Consider the following 20992-nt stretch of genomic DNA (forward strand, 5'->3'; position numbering starts at 1 on the left):
TGGCAGTAAGGATAGAGTGCTGATTTTTAATTATTTTGACCTTTGGAACATGCCAAATCTTACTACCACCAAAGTTCTCAAATGCAAATTACTTTACATATGAGAGCGACGGGGCTATATCTAGCAGCTATGTGGTCCTGTAAACGTTTCATGGTCCCTAAAGTAGCCTGAGTTTCAGTGACATGGGTGAGGCCAATGGCTGGTGAGGCACTGTCTAGTATAAGAGCCACATTTACTGTACATACCACCCGATATACGGCCTATCCCCTCTGTAAGCAGCACAACAATGGGCAGCAATCACAGCCTTATAGGCGGACAGTCCAGAGATGACATTACATGACTCCTCACAGATCACACTGCCTCCATACAGCCCCCTTCTTCACAGATCACACTGCCATAGTGTGCCACAGGGTAATACATAGTATAGAGGGGGCACAGGGTAACACATGGCACAGTGGAGCAACATATGGCACAGGATAATACATAGCACAGGGGTGCACTGGGTAACACGTCAAAGTTGGGCACAGGGTAATACATAGAACAGGGGTGCACAGGGTAACACATGGCACAGTGGGACACCACGTAAAAGATGTAAAAGGGGCACAGGATAACACAAGGTAATACATAGCACAAGGGGGCACAAGGTAACAGACGTCACAGGGTAACACATTGCACAAGGTATTACAGGGGGGCACATGGTAACACATGACACATGGGGGCACAGGGTAAAATATGGCACACGCGGGCACAGGTAAAAACATGGCATATGAGGCACGGGGTAAAACAAGGCACAAGGTAATAGCACAGTGGGGTACAGGGCACAGGGTAATACATAGCACAGCGACCACAGGGTAACACATGACAAAGTTGAGCACGCCTTCCTCCTGAGGCTGATCTGATAGAGCCTCACTGGGTCCATTTTCTATGCAGCATTATTTGCTGTAGACCGGCCCCACCCCTAGCCCCAGGTACACTGTCTGACATACAGAGGGGAGGCAGAGCTGGCCAGTGCCTCTCCCTGCAGCACAGCATATTTGGTGACATATAACTAGTAAAATAGAATAAGTAGAGTAATACAAAGTTTATAAGTTATAAATATATTCCTTTTATTAGTCTAATCATTTTTATAGTCAAAACTGTGGAATCTTACAGGGAGCATGACATGTGAGGCTCCACCTACCCTGACCACGTCCCTGCTGACTTTCTTATAGCTTGCTATGATAGTTTGGCAGCACTGTACATAGGGGGTCATTCCGAGTTGATGGCTCACCAGCAGTTTTTAGCAGCCGTGCAAACGCATTATCGCCGCCCAGTGGGGAGTGTATTTTCGCTTTGCAGAAGTGTGAACGCCTGTGCAGCAGAGCACTGCAAAAACATTTTGTGCAAAACAAGACCAGCCCTGTAGTTACTTATCCTGTGCGATGATTCTAACGACGGAGGGACGGCTTTTGACGTCACACACCCGCCCAGCAAACGCCCAGCCACGCCTGCGTTTTCCCCGACACGCCTGCGTTTTTCCAAGCACTCCCTGAAAATGGTCAATTGACACCCAGAAATGCCCTCTTTCTGTCAATCACCTTGCGGCCGTCTGTGCGATTGGAATCGTCGCTAGAAACAGTGCAAAACCACAATGGATTTTGTACCCGTACGACGCGCATGCGCATTGCAGCGCATACGCATGCGCAGATTAGCCCTCTTTTTCACTGATCGCTATGCAGTGAACAACGGCAGCTAGCGATGAACTCGGAATGACCCCCATAGGCCCTCATTCCGAGTTGATCGCACGTAGCAACTTTTTGCTGCTCATGCGATCAACTAGACGCCGCCTATGGGGGAGTGTATTTTAGCATAGCAGGGCTGCGATCGCTTGTGCAGCCCTGCTATGCTAAAAAAGTTTCCTACAAAACAAGACCAGGGTCAAACTTACTTACCCTGTGCGACAGATCCAGCGACGAAAGTCCCGGGATTGACATCAGACATCCACCCTCCAAACGCCTGGACACGCCTGCATTTGGATCTCCACACCTGGAAAACGGTGAGTAGACGCCCCAGACGTGATCACTTTCTTCTTTGTACTGGCCGCTGCTCGGCGACGGTCGTCGCCGCGCAACGACGCGCGTGCACATTGCGGCCGCCGTGCATGCACAGTTCCGATCTGTTCGCACCGCAGCGAAGAACCGGTGGGTGGGAATGACCCCCATAGTATTATACTACTTAGCCTATGGGGGTAATTCAGAGTTGATTGCTGCTGCAAATTTGTTAGCAGTTGTGCAAAACCATGGGGGTAATTCCAAGTTGATCGCAGCCAGAGGCGTAACTAAGGGGGGTCGAGCAGGGCACGTGCCCTGGGCGCTGTGGCAGGCCCAGCAGAAGGGGGCGCCGCCGGCCAGGGCATTGTACCTGCTCGCCCGCCCCTGCCTCCATTAACGTGCTGCTGCTTCCGCCAGGAGCCTGCTGTGTGAGAAGTGAACGAGGAGCAGCAGCAGCAGCAGCTCAGCAGCAGCAGCAGAGAGTAACATGTGACAGTGGGGTCAGAGGAGCATGTGCTGAGCCCAGATTGGTGGAGCCCAGCACATGCTCATCTGACCCAAGCAGGGGGCGGGGCTACATCGGGATCTTCTGCAGCTCTGCTGCTCTTCTTCTGGGGCCTGGCTGGCAGCGTGGAAGAGCAGGGAGGAGCTGCTGGAGGCTGCAATTCATCAAGGTGAGGGCACCTCAGTATGTGTGTGTGTCCCTGAGTGTCTCCATGCCCCCCTCCCATCAGCAGTGTGTGTGTGTCTCCATGTCCCCCTCCCCACACCAGAGTGTCTCCATGCCCCCCTACCCCCCATCAGCAGTGTGTGTGTGTCTCCATGCCCCCCTGCTCCCCTACCCCCCATCAGCAGTGTGTGTGCGTCTCCATGCCCCCTACCCCCCATCAGCAGTGTGTATGTGTCTCCATGCCCCCCTACCCCCCATCCGCAGTGTGTATGTGTCTCCATGCCCCCCTACCCCCATCCGCAGTGTGTATGTGTCTCCATGCCCCCTACTCCCCATCAGCAGTGTGTGTGTGTCTCCATGCCCCCCTACCCCCCATCCGCAGTGTGTATGTGTCTCCATGCCCCCTACTCCCCATCAGCATTGTGTGTGTGTCTCCATGCCCCCCTACCCCCCATCCGCAGTGTGTATGTGTCTCCATGCCCCCCTACCCCCCATCCGCAGTGTGTATGTGTCTCCATGCCCCCCTACCCCCCATCCGCAGTGTGTGTGTCTCCATGCCCCCCTACCCCCCATCCGCAGTGTGTATGTGTCTCCATGTCCCCCTACCCCCCATCCGCAGTGTGTATGTGTCTCCATGCCTCCCTACCCCCCATCAGCAGTGTGTGTGTGTCTCCATGCCAGCGGTGCAAGTATGCGGGTATGGGTGGGTACGGCGTACCCTTAAGAATTTCGCTGTGGGTACGCCGTACCCACACCGATGGGCCGCCGCTTTCTACCGCTGATGTGAGGGGAGGAGAGCGCAGCCTGCGCCTCTCCTGCCCCTCAGTGTCTTCGTTCAAATTAGCGCCGCCCGTGAGCCAATCAGAGCTCGCGGAGCTTTGATTGGCTCACGGATCGGCGCTGAATATTGAACTCACCCGCCGGAGACTGAGGGGAAGGAGAGACGCAGGCTGCGCTCTCCTCCCCTCACACAAGTCAGCAGCAGCGGTGAGCAGGGGAAGGGGAGGGGAGGGGGGATTCTGCTGCTGCTTCACGAATACCTGGCACTGTGGGGGGCAATGTATACCTGGCACTGTGGGGGGCAATGTATATCTGGCACTGTGGGGCATTCGTGTATCTGGCACTGTGGGGCATTCGTGTATCTGGCACTGTGGGGCAACGTGTATCTGGCACTGTGGGGGTCATATGTGTATCTGCCCCTCCCCCATATGTGTATCACGCCCACATTTTCATTGGCCACGCCCCATATGGCATTTGGCCACACCCATTTTTTGGCGCGCGTACACAGTACCTGTAAGACATTTTTTCTACTTGCACCACTGCTCCATGCCCCCCTCCCCATCAGCAGTGTGTGTCTCCATGCCCCCCCATCAGCAGTGTGTGTGTGTGTGTGTGTATGTGTCTGTCTCCATGCCCCCCCCCCATCAGCAGTGTGTGTCTGCATGCCCCCCCAACAGCAGTGTGTGTCTCCATGCCACCTCCGCGCCAGCAGTGTGTCTCCATGCCCCCTCCCCGCCAGCAGTGTGAGTAACTCCATTCAACATCACAAGGGAGTTCGTCTACCGCATTGCAATGTTAATCACATATGTTAGCATCGCTGCGGTAGGCGGCGATTGGTGGCAATGTATGTTAATACATCCCGCCCTCTCTGTCAGAATGCAAGCACAGGGCGCTCTGGTGCGGTGCAGTCTCCCTGACATCAGCAGCATGGGCTCCCAGCTCATGGAACACACACAGAGACACAGAGTGCAATAGCGTGTGCTGAAAGACGACGCAGTGGGAGGTGATGGTGTGCTGAATGACAACGCAGGGGGAGGTGATGGTGTGCTGAATGATGATGCAGGGGGAGGTGATGGTGTGCTGAGTGACGACACAGGGGGAGGTGATGGTGTGCTGAGTGACGACGCAGGGGGAGGTGATGGTGTGCTGAGTGACGACGCAGGGGGAGGTGATTGTGTGCTGAGTAGTGACGCAGGGGGAGGTGATGGTGTGGCTGAAAGATGATGCAGGGGGTGGTGATGGTGTGACTGAGAGATGACACGAGAGGGAGATGATGGTGTGGCTGAGAGACGCAGGGGGCAGGATGTAACACAGGGGACAGTATGTGAGTCTTGTTGAACCACTGTTGCATGATACTGACCTTGTTAATATTCCTACACAAACAGGCATCTTCCGGACGATCGGATCTCCTACATGAATAGTGAATACCGACTGAAGACGCCATCTGCCTCAGAGGATACAGTTCTTCAGAGGTTCCATATTGTGAGAAACCATCACACAGGTAAGGTGCATGTTTAATTGAAAAGAATGTTCCCAGTGTGACATGAAACAGGTGGCGTATCATGTTTTCACGCCCCATTTTCGGTTGCCACGCCCCTTCTGGTATGTGACCACGCCCATTTTTCCCAGCGCGCGCCTGCGGCGCGCACACACAATTTGTCGATTTTTTTCTAAGGCTTTTCTTTCCTTCTTTTTTTTTTTTTTTTTAGGTGGTGGTGAGGGGGGATGGGGGGGAGGGGGGCGCCATTCCTAACCTTGCCCTAGGCTCCGAAAACCCTAGTTACGCCTCTGATCGCAGCAGGAACATTTTTAGCAGTTGGGCAAAACCATGTGCACTGCAAGGGGGGCAGATATAACATTTGCAGAGAGAGTTAGATTTGGGTGGGTTATTTTGTTTCTGTGCAGCGTAAATACTGGCTGCTTAATTTTTACACTGCAATTTAGATTGCAGATTGAACTCACCACACCCAAATCTGTCTCTCTCTGCACATGTTATATCTGTCTCCCCTGCACTGAACATGGTTTTGCCCAACTGCTAACAAAGTTCCTGCTGCGATCAACTCAGAATTACCCCCCCATGTGCACTGCAGGTTTTGCAGATATAACATGTGCAGAGAGAGTTAGATTGGATGGGTTATATTGTTTCTGTGCAGGGTAAATAATGGCTGCTTTATTTTTACACTGCAATTTCGATTTCAGTTTGAACTCACCCCATCCAAATCTAACTCTGTCTGCACATGTTATATCTGCCCCCCCTGCAGTGCACATAGAGGGTCATTCCGAGTTGATCGCACGTAGCAACTTTTTGCTGCTCGTGCGATCAACTAGACGCCACCTATGGGGGAGTGTATTTTAGCATAGCAGGGCTGCGATCGCTTGTGCAGCCCTGCTATGTTAAAAAAAAGTTCCCAATCCGCCCCTGTATATATATATATATATATATATTGTGACAAGAACACTGGGATAGTGTTTGAGGGCAGGTATATTTGTCCCAGGTTCTTGTCTTACATGTTTTAGAAAATGTTAACTTCTAGGAAAAATGCTTTTTGTTTTGTCTGAACCTTTTCAGTTTGCTGTAAAAGCTGGGTAAAGGCTCTGAGAGAGAGATAAGGCGAGTTCTAGACATTGGGCCCAGTTCGGGTCTTTGGCCTCACAGAGGGCTAATCAGGGTTTCAGCTGTGTAAGAGTGTTATAGTGCTGCTAGCCTGATTAGTATGGGCAGACTGCCTGGGAAGGCCGCAGGATCTGTGTGTGAGAGACACGCTTTCTGATACAAGTAAGCTATACAGTATGTACTGAAGAACTCTGTGTTTTGTTTAGTGACAGTTAGGAATATCTTATGTTTAGTTAGTGCCGGACAGGCAAGGTATTTTTATTTTGGGGTTTGTTTTATTTTCTGTTTCAATAAAACTGGCCGGGGTCAGTTGTACCAGAAACTGGACTTGTGTTGTTCCTCAGCTGCTGCGTGCGGCCATATTCCCCAGGAAAAGGCGCCTTGCACCCCTACAGTGTTACAACTTGGTGGAGAATGCGAGCACACCGTTCTGCGCATAAGTGAAAGCAGCAGCTTTGTGAGGCCTGCAGAAAACGGTGGTTTATGCAGATACAGCCCAGTGTGAAGTTACTGAGACTCACCCCTGAGGGTTTGATATATGTCCTGGGTGAAAACAGCTACAAAGCCGCCTGAAAAATCTGTCGACATGGAGGATCTGCTTAAAGCCTTGCTGCAAGCTACAGCGGCTCAGCAGGAGGCCAACCGACAGCAGCAGGTGGCAATGGAGGAAAATAGGAGACAACAGCAGGTGGCAATGGAGGAAAATTGGAGACTACAGCAGGAGGCCAACAGACAGCAGCAGGTGGCAATGGAGGAAAATATAAGACAGCAGCAGGTGGCAATGGAGGAAAATAAGAGACAACAGCAGGCAGTTGTTGATGAACTTTACAGGCAACAGCGTCAGGATAGAGAGGCCTTAGCAGAAGTGGTGCAGAGACTTGCAGCTCGGGTTGGAGATGTGGCCGTCAGTGCTCCAACCAGCTCTAGTTCTATACGGGCCAGTCACTTCCTGCAGAAAATGACAGAGGCTGATGATGTGGAGGCCTATCTGACCACGTTTGAAAGGACTGCCGAGCGTGAGAACTGTCCGAAAGCACAGTGGGCCAGTCTGCTGGCACCTTTCCTGTCAGGTGAGCCCCAAAAAGCTTACTTTGATTTAAGCCCTGCTGAGGCTCGGGACTATGATAAACTAAAGACTGAGATCCTGACCCGCCTGGGAGTCACGCTGTCAGTACGAGCACAACGGGTGCACCGTTGGCTGTACGCCATGGAGAAGCCTCCGCGCTCCCAGATGCACGACCTTATTCAGCTAACAAAAAAATGGCTACAGCCAGAGACATTAACTGGTCCCCAGATGGTGGAAAGAGTCGTCATGGACCGCTACTTGAGATCTTTGCCCATGGTCCTGCGCAAGTGGGTGAGCCATGGAAACCCGGGTACTGCTGACCAATTAGTGGACATGGTAGAGAGGTATTTGGCAGCAGAGGAACTACTGATGACCACCCAGCAACCCATAGATCCTCGACAGCGCCCTTCAGTAAAGACTGGTAAGACTGTTCCGTGGGAAAACGTTGCTGGGCGGTTAAGAGAACGCAAGGCTGGAGAGACTGTAAACACTGGCCCTGGAGACAGGCCAATGGGGATAGAACGGTCTATGCTGCCCAAACGGGTTGATAATCGTGTGGTTAAATGTTTTAGGTGTGGTATGCCAGGTCATGTTATTGCCAATTGCCCAGTCACGCAAGAACCCATGCAATGTGATGCTGCCTTTGAATGTCGCAGAATGTCTTTCTTTGCTAGGTTAGCCTGTACTGTGGTACCTTCACCTGAGCTGGAAAAACAAATGTGTTATGTGTTCTTAGAGGGTAACCGGGTAGAGGCCTTGCTAGATTCAGGAAGTTTAGTTACCCTCGTGAAAGCTGGGTTAGTGAACCCCTTAAAGGTCCAGCAAATACCTATTGGGGTAACTTGCATACATGGGGATACCCAACATTATGCCACTGCTGAGGTGAATATAGAAACTTGTTGTGGGTCAGCAATGGTTAAAGTGGGACTGGTCCCTACCTTGGTGCATGAGGCCATAATAGGGAGGGATTTTCCTCATTTTTGGAAACTGTGGGAATCACGGTTATCAACAGATGTGAGAAGTAAAAAGCCAGTTGATAATACCGGTGATTTTATGGATGTACGTGGGTCTTCGGAACTTTCTGGCCCTTTGCCTTTTGCTAGTTTGGCTGGGGAAGTGACAGATGGGGAGTCCAGTGAGGACCCTCTTGCCGGGAACAGAGACATAGTAGTTAGAACTGAAAGCGTGCCTGACCTGGAGGTAAAGAAGGATCTGTTTGCGTCTGAACAGTTAAAGGATCCTACCTTAATAAAGGCTAGAGAGAATGTTAAGATTGTTAATGGGGAACCTGTGGTACCAGGTGACAGGGTTACGTATCCCCACATGGCCATCTGTAATGAGCTCTTGTACCACATTGTCAAAAGGGGTGAGGATGTGGTGGAACAGCTGGTAGTTCCCCAGCCTTATCGGAGAACGGTACTAGATTTAGCTCATAGTCACGTTACCGCAGGACATTTAGGGGCAGAAAAAACCACTGAAAGAGTTTTACAAAGGTTCTTTTGGCCAGGGGTTTATAAAGAAGTGTCTGAATATTGTTCTTCCTGTCCTGAATGCCAGTATCATGCCCCTAGACCCCATTTCAGGAGCCCACTAGTTCCCATGCCTATTATAGAGGTCCCGTTTGACAGAATAGCCATGGATCTCGTGGGGCCCTTGTTAAAGTCTGCTCGGGGCCATCAGTATATCCTGGTAATTATGGACTATGCCACTCGATATCCTGAGGCTGTCCCTTTACGCACTATCACAACCAAGGCGATAGCTAGGGAGCTGGTGCAGGTATTTAGTAGAGTGGGAATACCAAAAGAAATTTTGACTGACCAAGGTACTCCATTTATGTCAAGGATCATGAAAGAGTTGTGCAAGTTATTTAAGGTCACTCACCTCAGGACGTCCATCTACCATCCCCAAACTGACGGGTTGGTGGAAAGGTTTAATAAAACATTAAAAAGTATGTTAAAAAAGGCTGTTGAGAGAGATGGGAAAAACTGGGATTGTTTGTTGCCCTACTTGTTAATGGCCGTCAGAGAAGTTCCTCAGTCCTCTACGGGGTTTTCTCCATTTGATTTGTTGTATGGTAGACACCCCAGAGGGCTGTTGGATATTGCCAAAGAGACGTGGGAAGGACAGCCCACTCCTTATAGAAGCGTTATTGAGCATGTAACACAAATGCAGGATAGGATTGCAGCCGTGGTACCTGTTGTCAGAGAGCTCATGGAACAGGCCCAAAGTGCTCAACAGAGGGTCTATAACCGGAGTGCCAAGATACGGGAATTTGCTCCTGGAGATAGAGTTCTTGTTTTGGTACCCACTGTGGAAAGCAAATTCCTAGCTAAATGGCAGGGTCCATTTGAGATTAGGGAAAAAGTGAATGAGGTTAATTACAAAGTATACCAGCCGGGAAAGAGAAAACCCGAACAGATCTACCATGTTAACTTAATCAAACCCTGGAAAGATAGGTTGTCTCTGTCAGCGGAGCCTTGCCCTTCGGTGTCTTCACCCCGGTTGCTTCCCGCAGTGAAGGTGTCAGAGACATTATCAGCTGATCAGAACAATCAGGTTAAAGAATTTCTCATCCAAAATAGGGAGGTATTTTCAGAGCTGCCTGGCCGAACGACCATAATAAAACATGACATTGTCACAGAACCAGGGGTCAGGGTTCATTTAAAGCCATATAGGATTCCTGAAGCTCAGCGAGAAGCTATTTCTAAGGAAGTTAAAACCATGTTAGAACTGGGAGTCATAGAGGAGTCTAACAGTGAGTGGTCCAGTCCCATAGTGCTCATCCCGAAGCCCGACGGTAGCATACGCTTCTGTAATGACTTTCGTAAGTTAAATGAGGTGTCCAAGTTTGACGCATACCCCATGCCCCGTGTGGATGAGCTTGTAGAAAGGCTGGGAACAGCCAGGTTTCTCACCACATTGGACCTGACCAAAGGTTACTGGCAAATACCTTTATCTGATAGCGCCAAAGAAAAAACAGCCTTTTCGGTTCCGGAGGGGCTGTACCAGTATAAGATGTTACCCTTTGGGTTGCATGGGGCTCCAGCAACCTTTCAACGGGCGATGGATAAAATTTTGAGGCCCCATAGAAAATATGCAGCTGCCTATTTGGATGATGTGGTAATTCACAGTACAGACTGGGGGTCCCATTTGGTTAAAGTACAAGCAGTACTGGACTCAATCAGAGAGGCAGGGTTAACTGCTAACCCAAAGAAGTGCTGCCTCGCAATGGAGGAGGTCAAATACTTGGGCTTCACCATAGGCAGAGGTCTGATTAGGCCCCAATTGAATAAAGTTGATGCTATTCAAAACTGGCCTCGTCCAGTGAATAAAAAACAGGTAAGGGTTTTTTTGGGAATTACTGGGTACTATAGACGGTTTATTACTAATTTTGCGACCACAGCGGTGCCGTTGTCAGACCTTACCAAAGGGAAGCAGTCAAATGTGGTGAAATGGAACCCTGATGCAGAAAAGGCGTTCCAAGCGTTAAAAGTGGCTTTGTGTTCACAACCGGTGTTGATAACACCAGATTTTTCAAAAGAATTTGTGGTACAGACAGATGCCTCAGAGGTAGGGATAGGTGCTGTGCTGTCCCAAACCAGAGATGGGGACGAACACCCTATCATTTATTTGAGTAGGAAACTCAATGAGCATGAAAAAAGGTATGCCATTGTGGAAAAGGAGGCTTTGGCCATTAAGTGGGCACTAGATACCTTGAGATATTACCTCTTGGGTAGACAATTCAGACTAGTGACAGACCATGCCCCTTTAAAATGGATGTATGTAAATAGAGGCAAGAATGCTCGTGTAACTAGATGGTTTCTAGCGTTGCAGGACTTTAAGTTTACTGTCGAACATAGACCGGGAACACAATTGGCCAACGCAGATGCATTGTCTCGCATCTTCTGTTTGGGGGCTACAAGTGTTCCGGCCCCTAGGTCGAAACAGGGGAGGGGGATATGTGACAAGAACACTGGGATAGTGTTTGAGGGCAGGTATATTTGTCCCAGGTTCTTGTCTTACATGTTTTAGAAAATGTTAACTTCTAGGAAAAATGCTTTTTGTTTTGTCTGAACCTTTTCAGTTTGCTGTAAAAGCTGGGTAAAGGCTCTGAGAGAGAGATAAGGCGAGTTCTAGACATTGGGCCCAGTTCGGGTCTTTGGCCTCACAGAGGGCTAATCAGGGTTTCAGCTGTGTAAGAGTGTTATAGTGCTGCTAGCCTGATTAGTATGGGCAGACTGCCTGGGAAGGCCGCAGGATCTGTGTGTGAGAGACACGCTTTCTGATACAAGTAAGCTATACAGTATGTACTGAAGAACTCTGTGTTTTGTTTAGTGACAGTTAGGAATATCTTATGTTTAGTTAGTGCCGGACAGGCAAGGTATTTTTATTTTGGGGTTTGTTTTATTTTCTGTTTCAATAAAACTGGCCGGGGTCAGTTGTACCAGAAACTGGACTTGTGTTGTTCCTCAGCTGCTGCGTGCGGCCATATTCCCCAGGAAAAGGCGCCTTGCACCCCTACAGTGTTACTATATATATATATATATATATATATATATGTATATGTATGTATGGGTGTGTGTGTGTGTGTGTGTGTGTGTGTGTGGGGGGGGGGCTTTTGGCTAGCTACAGAATATCTTACTATGGGGAGAGGGTATGGAGGCTGGCTACAGGGAAGCACACTATGGGGAGGGGGGTATGGAGGCTGGTTGCAGGAGAGCGTACTATGGGGATGGGGGTATGGAGGCTGACTACAGGGGAGCACACTATGGGGAGGTAGGTATTATGTGTGTGCGTGTGTGTGTGTGTGTGTGTGTGTGTGTGTGTGTGTGCAAGTGTGTTGAGAGGGGTTGATGGGGGGGGGGGGGGGGGCAGAGAAATACATGTGCCGGGCCCCAAAATTTCTGTTGCCAGCCCTGCGTGTATGCTGCAGACTGCTATGTGATTGCTGCCGATTTGCCAATAATTATTCACAATAAACAATGACACTGATACAGTTTAAGATATTTTTAATACAAATGATCACAGTTTAGCTACTACTGCCCAATGCATATTGCTGCAAAGATGCATGTGAACATTGAATCTTTTGATCTTTTACAAAGTTGATTATGATAAACATACTTGCACAGTGCAAGTATATTTTTCAGAATTATTATGTCCAGGGCATAATGCATAAGAGGCACTACTACCGTGGGCATCATGTGCAAGGGGCACTACTACTTTGTGGCATAATGTGTGAGTGGCACTACTCCTGTGGGCATAATGTGTGGAAGGAACAACTACTGTGTGAGCATAATGTGTAAGAAGAACTACTGTGGGCATAATGTTAAGGGGCTCTCCTACTGCAGGCATAATGTTAAGGGGCATTACTAGTGTGTGGGCATAATTATTAAGGGGGACTAATACTCTATGGCATAATGTGTAAAAGGGACACTACTGTGTAGCATTATGTAAATAAGGTGCTCTAGTGTGTGACATAACATATATAAGGGGTACTACTGTGTGGCATAACCTGAAAAAGGGACACTACTGTGAGGTGTAATGGGAATAGTAGTCACTACTGTGTGGTGTAATTTGAATAAGGGGTGTACTATTGTGTGGTCATGTCCCTTTCCCACAAGACCATGCCCCTTTTATGGCATGTGTCTTAGGTGCGGGCTGTCCCTATTTAAAATTTGGGATGCACCAGTCCTTTACTGTGCCAGGGGCACTCGGACCACTAGATACACCCCTGGGAGGCAGCACTGTAATATGGAATGGGTGCTGTAATGTGGATGGGCTGATGAGTATTGCTTTTATGTGTGTGTATTGCTGTAATTTGCGCAGGTGGGAGCATTTACTGATTTCATTAGAATGCTAGTATTGTTATGTTGGAGGTCATTAAGAAATATAGGCCTATCTGTTAGATTTGGGTGTGGTATAGAAGATCTACAGTATTTAGGTCAACAGTTAATAGGTCAACACCAAATGGTCAACATCCATTAGGTCGACAGGTACAATACTGTAGGCTGACATGTACAAAAGGTCAAAAGATAAACGGCCGACAGTGTTTAAGGTCTATTGGATCAAAAGGTTGACATGACAATGGTCTACACACAAATGGTCGACACAAGTTTTAAATTTTTAATGAACCAAATATTGTTGGTAATATGTAACCACCATCAGTAGAAACATACTGTATACCCTCTCGGGCTCGCTTCGCTCACCACACTTTGTGCAAGGTGGCTTGCTGCGCTAGACACAGGTTACTATTCCCAGTCATAGTCCATGTGGATTTTTAAATGAAGCAAATGTTGGGAAAACAAGAAAAAACGTGCCGACCATTTGTGTGCCAACCATTGCCATGTCGACCGTTTGTACCTGTCAAACCTTAAACACTGTCGACCTTTAATCTGTTGACCTTTTGTACCTGTCGACCTAATGCATGTCAACCATATGGTGTTGACCTATTGACTGTCTACCTAGACAATGTAGATGTCTGTATATACTATTAATTTAATGTTGGCACTGTTTGGAGAGTTAAGCTGCTCTGATTTCCAAATAGGACTCCAATATTCCAGGATCTGGCTAAGCAGCAAATGAGATTAAAGTACCGGAAGATAGTGAAAGCTGCAAGAAGAGTTGAGAGATTGTCTACCAACCTTACCAATTGTGGTGTGTTCAGGGCTGCCATTAGAAATTATGGGGCCCAGGACTGACAAAAGAGGCAGGAGACCCTGGGGGGTGGATAATGTGGGTGGAGCTACAGTGGTGGTGGGACATTAATTGGTACGTAAACCAGGTTTTTTTTTTAAATTGTCGAAGTTTGGACTGTGGGTGGCAGGTGGTGTTATAACATGTCAATCTATCATATAAATTATATGATACGCTAGCCTTGCCCCATCCCCTCCCTCTCACATACATATACCCCAGCCACCTTCCTCTCACAGATATATATATATAGCCCTGCTTCACCTCTGTCAGCCGGAGTTTCCCAGTGTGCTACTTGGTCTGCCATGACCCTGCAGACATAATGTTGCCTTCTCTCTGACTTATGTTGAACTCGATGCTTCCTTGTGTTCTTATATGTACTTGTTCGTTCATATTGTCATGTTTTTGTCTCCTCCATGGCATTTTGTTGAACACATTTCTACACAGATATTCTTGTTTGCAACTACAGAGACGGGCCCACTCTCTGTCCAGGCCTGGGACTGCAGTCCCGGCAGTCCCCCCTGATAGCAGCCCTGGATGGGGCTGTCTTGACACTCAGGAAACTGTCTGGACTATATTAACAGTCAGGAAGTATACAGTATGCTAATTCACACTACTCAGCAGGAAGGGGGAGCCACATGCCCTAGTGATGTGTGTAGTGTGTAGTGTCCCCTTATGTTTGAAGGGGAAGTGGTTGAAGGATGTCCAGCACCCACATGATGAATGAACCCATACGGTGACCCGCCTCCTGGTGATTTGACTCCGGCTACTGAAAATATGGTCATAACTACCACATGAGGCCACATTCATATTCATTTCCATGACCAATTTAAATTACCAATCTGCCCTGCAAATGATGTGTTTCAGATATTTGAGAAGTTATTCAGTATATGTAGACAAACGTAAATACGAATAACACAAAAGCTACTTAAGAAGTCCTGCATGTTTGACAATTTACAAGCTTCTGCTGTGACAGAACTTAACAATGTAATGATATTTCTTATCTAAAAGAATAGCAGGTGATACAATTAGATTACAATATTGAAATACTGTGCAGTGATATTCTAGAAAGGTTTTAAGCTATTTCTGAGCCAATCAGTCAACATATTATGTGCTTTTTATGTGAAACTTTTTTTTTAAATGTACTAAATGTAATTATCTATACAACAGAAATTGATTTACAAATCCCTCTGCACTATTAGCATTATCTGGTTTCCTCCCATCTTGTAATGGCTGCTTACAATAGCAACGGCCAAGTGAGGAGAGTAAAGACAGGATAAATTATCTTCAGGTGTGCATGTGCTCTTTTCTGCTGCTTATAGAGAATTACATAGAGTCACATCTCTCACCTGATCACACCAATAAAACTCACCCACATGTTCAAGTTAGAGTGTCCCAGTATCAGGATGCTAATATTCTGTCATGGTGACAGAAGGCTTACCTGAGTATATAGAAAGACTTGTGTGATGAGGTTTGCTCAATGGACCTAATTCAGACCTGATCGCTGCTGTGCGTTTTCGCACCGCGGGCGATCAGGTCTGAATTGCGCCGGCACCGCAGTGCACCAGCGCATGCCAGAGATGCGATCAGCATCTCTGCCCAGCGGTTGCCTCTGCATGATTGACAGGCAGAGGCGTTAGCTCGGTGGGAGGGGGCGGGCCGGCAGCGTTGGGCCGCCGTTTTTGGGGCGCAGTCCAGGCAACGCAGGCATGCCCGGACTGTGCGGGGGGTGGGCTGCGATGGCTGCGTGAAATCAAATGCAGACTCTGCAACCCAGAGAGCGAAGGGTAGCTCCCTGCCAGCGCGCAGGAGCTGCACTGGTAGGGAGCTACTCTTCAGGTACAAAAGCATCACCACCGTGTGATGCTTTTGTACCATTGCGGTGTGGGGAGGGCCAGACATGTGGGACGGACTAGCCCTGTGCTGGGCGTCCCCCCGCATGTCAGGGTGGCTGATCGTGCACGGCTACGATCAGGTCTGAATTTGGCCCAATGTCTTAGCTGCCGTAGGTGCAGGGAGTGCAGCTGCTATGGTGTCCAGAGCTGAGAGGGGCTCACCTTCCCTTTCACAGCTGCTATGGGCCCCAGAACTGAGAGATGCCCATCTTACTTGTCACAGCTTCTATGGGGCCTAGAGCTGAGATGGGTCCACCTTCCCTGTCAAAGTTACACGTGTTACTGTATATACACTTTCACCATTGGGTGGTACATAGGGGTCCTTACAAATGTCTGCCTTGGGGCCTACAATATATCTAGGTATGCCCCTGGCCCTGGTCATTGTAATGTGGTATAAAATAAACTGGAGGGCATTAAAATGTGACATAATATGAATTGGGGGCACTGTAATGTGGCCCAGTGTTAAGTGGAGGCACTATAGTGTGCCATAATATGAACTGGGGGCATTGTAATGTAGCACAGTATGAAGTGGAGGCACTATAGTGTGGCATAATATGAATTGGGGGCACTGTAATGTAAAATAGTAACATAGTTAATGAGGTTGAAAAGAGGCAAAATGCCCATCAGGTTCAGGTGTTAAAGTGAGGGGGAACGAGGTGGAACTGAGTTCCACCACCTGTAATGGTAGTTGGAACTGGTTCCATCACCTCAGTTGCCCTGCACAGTAATTCCAACAGAAAAACCTGACCTGTCACCTACATGAATAGATGATACAGGCGGCGCTAGTCTTACTGATGAGCTGCAGCTACCTCCCCCTTCCTCAGGTCCTGGTGGCTCCATTTACAGCTCACCCCTCCAAGTACTCATACATGCTGTGTCTGTTGGACAGTATTCATCCCCTCCTCAGGTCCCAGTGGCTTCCTTTTCCAGGACAATATTATGTGTAAGGGGCACTACAGATGTGGGTATTCTGTGTAAGGGGCACTATTTCTGTGGGAATTGTTGATAAGGGGCACTACTGTAGGCATTGTATATAAGGGGCACTACTGTGTGGCATAACATGCATAGAGGGGCATTGCTATGTGGTGTAATATGAATCAGGGGCACTACATGCGGTGTAATGTGAATGAGATTGTGCCACTGTGTGGTGTAATTTGAATTGGGGGTACTATTATGTGGCCATGCTGCATCTTTGTGAGATCAAGGGCCCTTTATAAAGTATGGGAAGTAAGGCACTAATTTACAAACTATTCTGCAGGGGTTGCCAAAAACACTAGCACTGGCCCCGCTTAATGTGAGAGAAGGAGGGGGGGAGGGGGGGTAGGTTACGTTGTAAATTAATTCCACCACCTCTCCAGGACCACTTAAAGCCCTGATCGGGTTCAACCTGTATTCTGTATTAAGCTGTGCACCTTGTAATGTACCTGCTGAGGTAATGGTTTAGTACCAATTAACAACTATAATTCGTATCACTCCCAGATAATTAATGTCAATATATTAAATGCTATAGCCTTGGATACTTTTTCCGGCAGGGAGTTCCAAATCTTTATTGCCCTTACTGTGAATAACCCTTTCCTATGTTGTGTACGGAATTTTCTCTCCTCTAGCCTCAGCGAGTGCTCACATGTCCTATACAGAGTTCTTTTAATAAACAAATCATCCTGCTAACTCCTTGTAATGACCCTTTACATATTTGAAAATATTAATAATGTCTCCTCTTAGACGGCTCTTTTCTAGTGTATACATATTTAACCTAGTAAGCCTTTCCTCGTACTCTAGTGCCTCTAACCATTTAATCAATTTAGTAGTTCGCCTTTGAACTCTTTCTAGTTCCCCAATATAATTTTTATAATGTGGTGCCCAAAATTGAACACAATATTCCAGGTGCGACCGTACAAATGATTTTTACAGCGGCAGGATTACATCCTCGTCCTATGTCTTAATACCCCATTTTATGCATGCAAGCACATTACTTGCCTTCTTTGCTGCATTTTGACATTGTGTACTGTTATTAAACCTATTATCTATGAGCACCCCCAAATCTTTTTACACTACTGTTACCCCTATATTTTTCCCATTTAATTTATAGGAAGCACGTTTGTTTTTTATCCCAAAATGCATAACTTTGCATTTTCTATATTGAACCTCAATCTCCATTTAGACACCCAGGTTTCAAGTTTAATTAAGTAATTCTGTAGAGACTCCACATCGATTTCCAAATGAATTACCTTACACAGTTTAGTATCATCTGCAAAGACTGACACTGTGCTTTCCAGGCCTATTCCTAGATCATTAATAAATATATTGAACAGTAGCAGGACGAGTACGGACCCTTGTGGTATTCCGCTGACTACTGGTGCCCAGCTGGAGAACATCCCATTGACCACTACTCGTTGTACCCTGTTATACAGCCAGTTGCTTATCCATGTACAAATAGTATTTCCAAGCTCCCTTAATTTGATGATCAGTCTCCTGTGAGGCACTGTATCGAATGCTTTTGCAAAATCTAAATAGAACATATCCACTGCCTTTCCCTGGTCAAGATTATCGCTCACTTCCTCGTAGAAGCTAATTAAGATAGTGTGACATGATCTGTCCCTCACAAACCCATGCTGACTCTTGCTAATAATCTTATTAGTCTGCAGATAATCCTCTATGCTATCCCTCAAAATTCCTTCCAATATTTTACCCACTATAGAGATTAAACTAATCCATCTATAGTTACCAGGGTGATTTTTAGTTCCCTTTTTAAATAACGACACTACCTCAGCTATACGCCAATCCTTCTGTACCATTCCTTATCTAATTAAACTATAGAAAATCAAGTATAGGGGTCTTGCTAGCTGTGACCTAAGCACCATAATAATCCTTGGGTGAAAACCATCTGGGCCAGGTGATTTATTAATCTTTATGTTGCTTAGTCTCTCCAGGATTACATCCTCACTTAAACAGGCATCTAGCCAAGAGTCATTACCTTCACTGTCGTTAAGCATTACTATCACCGCCTGATCCTCCCTGGTGAACACTGATGAAAAAAATAGTTCAGTATATCCATTTTTATTTTGTCATTGTTTATCAAGGCTCCCAGTTCATCTTTTAATGGGCCTATGTTCTCCTTTTTTAACCTTTTACTGTTTATGTATTCATAAAAAATGTTTAGGATTGGTTTTACTCTCTATAGTGATTTGCTTTTCATTTACAATTTTAGCTGCTCTTATTACTTTTTTGCTTCTTTTATTGCATTCCTTGTAGTACTGGAATGACTCCTCCCCTCCATTAGATTTAAATGCTTTGAAAGCGCGCCTCTTTTAGCCATTTGTTCTTTGACCTCCTTATTAAGCCACATTGGTTTGAGTTTAGTACTCCTGTGTTTACTGCTCATGGGAATAAATTTGTGAATATTGCTATCAAGCAACCCTTTAAAAGCTACCCACATTTCTGTTGTGTCTTTACCATGAAACAAGACTTCCCAATCAATGTCATTTAGTGCCTGTCTCAGCAAATTGAAGTTATCTTTTCTAAAGTTTAATGTTTTGTTTGATCCCTTATAGTTATGTTTCTTGATGTCGAATGTGATCATATAGTGATCACTGTTTCCCAAGGTATCCCCAACTATAGTGTTTGATATAATGTCCACATTATTGGTAATAACTAGGTCCAGAATAGTTTTACCTCTTGTTCGGTCCTCGACTAATTGAGACAAGTAGTGATCCTTTAACGTTTTTAAGAACCTATTTCCCCCAGCTTTTACAATGAATCGTTACTCCAATTTATATCAGGATAGTTGAAATCCCCTATCACTAGGATGTCCCCCATTCCCATACCTTTTTCAATTTGATGCAAGAGTTATTCCTCCTCATGTATACTAATATCCAGTTGTTTGTAGCACGTGCCTATGACTAGTTTTTTTGCTTCAATGCCCCCACTTGTGATCTCAACCCATAGCGACTCCAAGTTATCTCCAATCCTCTCATAAATAACTTCTTCTAAGTATGGTTTTAGAGATGGTTTAACATAGAGACATACCCCTCCTCCCCTTTTGGAAGCCCTATCCCTCCTGAAAAGAGAATATCCCTCCAAATTTGCAATCCAGTTGTGAGAGTCATCCCACCATGTTTCTGTAATATCTATAATATCATACTGAGTCTTTGATACAAGACAATCCAATTCCCCTATGTTACCTGATAGGCTTCTTGCATTCACAAGCATACATTTTAGCTTAGTATTTCCCTTGCCCACTGGATGAAGAGATGATTTATGATTTGTAAATGATGCTGAAGAACACTGAATTACGAGATGACTTGAAGAACGATGTTGAAGAGAGGATCACTGTGAGCACTGACAGCAAATGGAGACCCTCTACCAGATAGAGGACCCAGCAGTTAAACCACAAGGGCAGGTGGACTGGAAGCAAAGGACTGCAATAACAGAACTGACCACCGGATGGCCTCCACCGGGGGTTAACCTGAGAGCACAGAGCTTGAGCACCTTACAGCAGCAAGTAACTTGAAGCACTGGCACCATAGCAAAGCATCAACCCCTTTTTATAAGGGAAAACAGCACCGGATTAGCTGGATGCGAACTGGGATACCTATTGGTTTGACTTGGTCTCCAACATGGTGGCTCCCTGCACAGAGGACACATGTGGAACCAGCACACAGCCACTACCCCTGGCCTCAGCCTCCCAGACACCGCACTCCAGCAACAGGACACTTGGAAACAGACACCTCCGGCTGCCATGCTCCGCTCCCCAGGTCCCGAACCCTGGCCTCCAGACACCCGGCAGCTGCACCGGAGGACCCCGCTGCCGCAGCTCCTATCTGCCACATCCACACCAGCCAGCTAACAGGAAGGCCACAGGGACCAGAACCGGAGGTAAGACTCCGAATGCTGACCAGAGTACAGTGCCCTTGGCTGGGAAGGACAATGAGTTCAGATTTTTAAACACTGAGATTCCATTAGCAATGTGCAAACTAGGATGAGATGACTGACAGAAAGGAAGTGACAGAAGGTGAGCAGTCCAAGAAAGGGAAATAAACTTGGGTATCCTCTGCATATAGGTCGTAGTGAAGTCCAATTGAATTGATTAGCTCAATGAAGAAAGATGTGTAAAGGGAGAAGAGAAGGACCCAAGGACAGAACCTTTGTAGACCATACGGGAAGGAGAAGTGAAAAGGAGGTGGATGTGGGAGTAGAACAAGAAGGAGGTGAACCAGTAGAGAGCTGGGTTGTAAAGCCTAAAGGACT

General features: G+C 47.1%; 1 long non-coding RNA gene across 2 annotated transcripts in view; it reads left to right on the forward strand.

Moving 5' to 3' along the window:
• Nucleotides 1-20992, forward strand: part of LOC134932208 (uncharacterized) — a 337842-nt gene that overhangs the window by 276759 nt on the left and 40091 nt on the right. The window contains exons 1-2 of one of the 2 annotated variants that reach the window (XR_010179265.1): nucleotides 2563-2704; nucleotides 4866-4981. This is a non-coding gene — a long non-coding RNA (uncharacterized LOC134932208). Of the gene's footprint in view, nucleotides 1-2562; nucleotides 2705-4865; nucleotides 4982-20992 lie in introns of those variants that run through there. The other variant, XR_010179264.1, reaches the window with a different exon arrangement.

The sequence above is a fragment of the Pseudophryne corroboree genome, chromosome 6, assembly GCF_028390025.1.
Source record: "Pseudophryne corroboree isolate aPseCor3 chromosome 6, aPseCor3.hap2, whole genome shotgun sequence".
In the NCBI taxonomy this organism is placed as follows: Eukaryota; Metazoa; Chordata; class Amphibia; order Anura; family Myobatrachidae; genus Pseudophryne; species Pseudophryne corroboree.